Raw genomic sequence first — 6,069 nt, 5'->3', positions numbered from 1 at the left:
CCTGTTACCTGGGACCAAAGGAGCCAGTGGCCTGTTGACTTGCTCTGCAGTTGCTATAAATAGTCTCCCTGTGTCCAGGAGGAACAAAGGGGGTGTTTATCTTCCAAAAACCAGACCTTTCCTGATGCTCTGAACCGATCTCAGTGCTACAGGAGCTGCTTGCGTGGCCTCGTGTTTTGTCTTGAGACCAGCAGGGGAAAGGACAGGGGACTGCTTGTGTTTCTTCTGCGTGAGGTGCCACCCCACATCCATGCCGTGAGGCAGGTCTTATGACCACTCTGAGCTTAGACAGCATGATTATAAAACACCAGTGTACGTCCCACTAAGGGGGAGACACTGCCAGTTTGAACTGTGAGCTGCCACAGCTATCCCATTCATGCCCCCCAGAGATGGTGAAATGTGGGGGGAACCTGTTACTTAGAACTGATGGAATTTGGAATTAACCCCATTTGGCAATAAAAGGACTGAGGTCCTGGGAGGGGGTGACCTAGAATCACCGAGCAGGAGGTGGCAGGACTGGAATTCAAGCCCAGAGTGTATAGTGCTGAATCCCACACCCTCTACTGCTTGGCCCGAGTTCCAGAAAAACTGAGACTGCCTGAGTTTTCTTACTTTAAACTCATCGGACCAGCCCCTGGAGAGAATCTGGGCACCTGTACCGGGGTGGAGAGTCCCAGCCCCAGGCTGTGGCCCCTGTGCCATCCACACCGCTCTTAGGCCCCTCTGTCTCCTACCTGCTCCTGGCCACGTTGACCTGTGTGACAGCTTGAGTCCAACCCAAGGGCCTCTGCCTGTTGTTACCCAGGGGTGCTGGGGGGGGGGAGGCAGCTTTGGGGAGGAGCTGAGGGCCTTGTCCTGCCACCTTCCTGGGCCTGGTGACCACCACCCGCTCAAGCAGGACCCCAGGAGTGGGTCAAGGGAGACCTGAGGGTGCCCCCATGTTGTGGTCTCGTGCCTCTTGCTTTTCGAATCGCCAGAGAAATTGGGCTGTTTCCCAGTCAAAACAAGCTCCTTCTAATCCGTTCCCAGAACTTGGAGTCTCCTGGGACTTAGCAGCTGCTCCCCGAGCTGCAGCACCACTTTTTCAGCCATTCAACACCCCCTGGTCTGCATGGCCTGTGTCTGGACACAGGGTTGGGAACCGGGACTAAAGACCAAGCCACAGGGCGCTCGGTCCAGAGCGGGAGGCCAAGAGCTCACATCTGGTTTGACCCCTGTGGCCGTGGGTCCTGGGCCCGCATGTGGTAGGTACTCATTAAAGGTTCGCTGAATCCATTTGAAATCGGGTTATGAGGGTTCAGGGGTTTGACAAAACACATACATGCACACAAAGCCATTCCACAAACATCCGCTGAATGCCTGCTAGGTGTGGGGTGCAGGGAGGACGGCCGAGAACAGCGCCCGAGGTCCGGCGCCAGGGGTAGGGACGTTAAGAGGGTGAAGAGACGTTCGGGGCAGACTCACCTGGCCCCGTCAGCCCTGCTGCTCGCCTCGGGCCACGCTGAATGCCCGACTGCTCTCTGGACCCAGAGCCTCCTGCCTGCTCGGGAAAGCCTCCTTTGCGATTTAAATGCCAGGCACCATGCAGTCGGTGCGCTGCTGCCCACCGGCCTTGAACCCCCAAGGCGCGCCTGACTGATGACCACCCTCAGGTCCTGCTACCTTCCGGCCCGTGGGACTGCTTCCTGGAAATCAGTCCCCAAGTCCCGGAGAACCCCCAGTCAGTTCCAGTTGCTAAGGGGATGGTGCAAAACCCTGGAAACCCGGGGGCGGTGACCTCCCACCAGACCCGGCTCAGGAGGACAACGGCTCAGGAACAGGGCCTCCTGGCGTTCCTCGGTCTCGTGTCCCCGTCTTTCCCGAGTCCCTAACGAAATGACTTGTACGACAATCTGTCTGTGCCTTATGAAAGTGTCTGTGCACTTTTTATTCTTTTTTAAAAGCAACTTTCGAAGTGGGCAGGGGGCTAGCATACATTGTGGTATTCTAGAAATCTGTGATGGTCCCTGCAACTCTTCCGCGTTGTCTTCATGTTGGACTGGTGAAGTGTCCGTCCCCCTCCCCACCCCCCGCTACCTGTGTACAGACCTTTTTATAAATGTCTCTTGCTCTTCTTATTTTTCTGATTCAATACTGTGATTTCTGTAATAATGGTTTTAAAACTTGGGGTGAGTGGGTTGGGAAGGGTTTGCACTGGTCCTGTGTGTTGTGCTTTTGTGTGTTGTGTGTTTTGATTTTGGTCTGTTTTTATATTAACATAAGTTTCCTGTTTAAAAAAAAAAAAACAAATACAACTTTGGCTTGTTAAAAAAGAAAGTCTCTCCAGAACTCAATTTTTAAAATCACAGTTGTATACACTGTTGGGGAGTGGGGGTGAGGGGTACAAATTTTTGCCAGCCTCGAGGAAACCATTTGCAAAATGTCTCTAGAGCCCTGACAATGTTTGGTCCTTTTGCCAAGTAACTCCCGCAAAAATATTGCAAGAAAATAATTCTAATCAAAGATTAAGCTGTATATGGAAAGATATTCATGGCAGCATTGTTTATAATGGTAAAAAACAAAACAAAACAAAAAAAAAACACCCAAAACGATAAGCTACCCCAATGTCCAATGACCCTTAGTGACAGAAACCCAACTCGCAGTGGCTTAAGGGGATTAAAGAGCTCAGGGAACTGGGAAATCCAGTAGCAGAACCCAAGAGCCCACTTCAAGAGCAGCTGGATGCAGAATGTGAAATGCAGCAGCAGGACTTGTCGCTCCCCGCCCTCTGCCCTCTGCCCTCTGCCCTCTGCCCTCCTTTGCTGCCTCCAGGTTACCAGGCAGGGTCTCAGCCAGCCTTTCAGCAACCCCTGGGTGGGCCAACCTGGATCACGTGCCATGTCCGGAGCCAATCCCAGAGGCCATGGGGATAGGGAGCTGTGATTGGTCAGACCCAGGATATGCGCTCACCTCCACCCACTAGCTGCCCCCAGCGTGGAACTGAGGGTAGGGAATCCCATCCCTGGGAGAAACTGGGGCAAAGCAGGGATGCTGGGCCGGCAAAACAACAGGTGTGTCTCTGGGGAAGGTCGGAGAAGCCATGATACAGATACAGCCCCGGTTAACAGCATGCGCTGTGAAGCCAGACAGCGGGGCCTCGACACGACATTGGGCCGGACACTCAAGCTCTTTGTGCCTCCGTCTCCTCACCTGCAAAGCAAGAAGAATAAGAGCTCTGATTTTAGGGTGGGGGTGAGCATTACTGAGATTGTGCTGGTGGTTTGCTAAGATTTTGGGAAAACCAAGGTATGTAACTACATACACTCTAGTCTCGTGGCTGTAAAAAGAAAAAGGAAAAAACACCACCACCACTCACCCAACAGTCCCCAAACCCGACGTACACTAGAATGACCAACACAAAAGAAGCCAAACATCCATGGGGACAGGGGCTGGGTGATGGTGTTACTGGTGAATTTTTCCCATGTTCTCCAAATTTTCTATAATGACCCATGATGACTTTTAACTTGAACTGTTACTTGAAAAAAAAATGATCTCCCTACTCTGCAAAAAGCAAGGAGAACTGCTGGCCCTGGCTGGAATTCGTCAGGAATTCCCAGGCTGATTGTCTGAGCCTGAGGTCCAAATTTAGTCATGGTGGAGATAAGGGCCTGCAAGTTTCTAGGGGAGGCCAGGCTGGGCGGATCAATTTGGTTGGGCTTCCTCTGGGCCAGGCTTTAGGGCCCAGATCCCTGGGATGGAGCCTTGTAGAGCTGTGGGGGCGGGGAAGAGGGTGCAGGGGCTGTCCAGGCCTGTCCCTCCTGGCTTGCTAGAACAGCCTGGCTTGGTGACGCTGTCGTAGGAGCAGTAGGGTCAGAGAAATGAGCCAGTATTTAACAAGCAGAGAAAACCCTCGTTTTCACACATTCTCGGAATGAATCTTCACAATGATGTCTGTCTCCTCCTTTTCCAGGCCCCTCCAAGGTAGAAGTCAGATTGGACGCCGGGCGTACCTGCTCCAGAAAAGGCAGGCTCTTTCAGAGAGGCACGTTTTGCAGCCTTCGCCCTATGTCTCAGTTAGAGGCAGAGTCTTCCCAGAACTCAGGCTCCTCTCTCTCCTCCTAGGTATCCTCCTTATGATCTCATCCACTTTTTCAGGGCCAGGGGACATTTTCATAGGTACCACATAAGACCTTTTTTATTTTTAAATAAAAATGTTGGGGAGGGGGGATCATATTAATCTATGCTTTTTTGGTTATAAGAGACTGAAACCCAACTTAAGAAAAGCCTAAGAAACAACTCACATCATTAAACAGGTCAGTTCTAGCTTCAGGAATGGCTGGATCCAGGTGTTCACATGATGTCATTGGGCATGTATCTCTGTCTCTTAGTGCTGCTTTCCTCTGGGTTGACATCATTCTCAGGCAGGTTCTCCCTCTGTGGTAACCAGGGGCTCTTACCTTATATCATGCCAGCTTAGTAACCCTTTAAAAACGTTTAGGAAAAGTCTCAAGCTGTCTTTCCTTTGACCTCTTGGATCAAAAACTCAGTGTCTGAACCAGTCTCTGTCACATGCCCACACTTGATTGAAAGAAAAAAACAGGTATGACACGGCTCTTTCCCTCCAGAACCAACCGATCTGGAGTGGAAGGCAGACCATAGACAGACATGTTCAGACCAGTGCCGTTCTCAGGCTGCTGGGACAGATTAGATTCAAGGCATAAAGGTTCTGGGTCATTTAGTGGTTTAATTCAGGCATCCTTTCTCCTGGGTGTTCAGCCTCTTACTAATGCCTGGGCTATGCTCCCTGGCACGTTCTATTTCTCCTCTAATGGTTCAGTATGCAGAGCCTGTGTCCTGACCCTCACCAGCCTGCTACCTGAGGCACAGCCTCAGAGAAGCTTGCCACAGTGTGTGTATGAAGACTTCTCTTTTCCTCCTTCCTTGTATTCCTGCAAGACAAATAATCATCCACAATAATAACAGATCGTTTGATGAGCACTTACTATGTGCTTAGGGCATCCATGACATCACTGAATCCTCACGACATTTATTTGAAGTAGGTCCCATCATTACTTTCATTTTATAGGACAGAAAACCAAGACTCAAAGACATTAAGTAACTTTGTCCACTCTCTATGGCCTTTCAAAGACAGAAGGATTTCTTCTTCTCTTTCTTTCTGTAATGATTTCCCAGGACCTAGACCCAGTGGTTGTCAAGGGCAAATGGGCCTGGAACAGTAGCCACTTGTGATTTCACTGGCCCCACAAACAGCCTGTCAGGTAGTCGTTGTTGTCTCATTACAGAAGAGGGCAGTGGTCTGTTCTGGGTCACACAGCTGCTGAGCTGCGGAGCCAGGACTTGAACCAGGTCTGACTCTTCCCTCAGCATCACAGCTTGTCTGAGGGTAATTGTCAGAAGGAGGAGGACCAGGAGGAAGAGAGGAGAGAGGAGGGGAAAGGTGGGGAGGGCAGGGAACCAGGTTCAGCACCTAGAGGGACAAGAGAATAGTCGTCAAGTTGAGTCCTTGACTTACACAAGGTCTGTCAATCCAATTCCAGGGAGGGGAACCTTTGCCTCTCCCCTCAGGCTCATCTTTCCTGGCTCTTGGAAGCTGGTTTTGGCTCCTGCAAAGGGATATGGAAAACATGAATATTCCCGGCATCCACTATGGGAACAGAGCCCCAACCTTGGCTGTTAAATGCACCCAGGGGAAGCTTCCAGAAGACTGGGGGCAGCTGCATCAACACTGAATGCCTCAGACAGCATGGTCCCCTTGCCTCAGCCCACTTCCCTCCTGGCTACAGCCTGGCAGGTCTAAACCTTTCTCTCCGAACTGAGCCTCAGACTCTGCCGTCCCGCCTCTCTCGGCTGCCCGGGAAGGCTTCAGCCACCAGAGGAGTCCCAAGAGCCTGCTTAGGCGTTGGCTGGATAGGCCCGAGTTCACGCCCACACCCTGTCCCCAGCAAGAGGGGGCACTTGGCCTCTGCAGGGGGCCTGAACTCTGTGCAGCCATCCCCCTGGAGTTGTGCAAGGGGGAAGCCCCCATCTCTGCACCGCCCTTCCCTGCCTCTAGGGGGCCTGTAGGTACGT

This window comes from Molossus molossus, unplaced genomic scaffold, assembly GCF_014108415.1.
Source record: "Molossus molossus isolate mMolMol1 unplaced genomic scaffold, mMolMol1.p scaffold_m16_p_4, whole genome shotgun sequence".
NCBI classification, from domain to species: Eukaryota; Metazoa; Chordata; class Mammalia; order Chiroptera; family Molossidae; genus Molossus; species Molossus molossus.
This window is presented reverse-complemented; position numbering follows the sequence as displayed.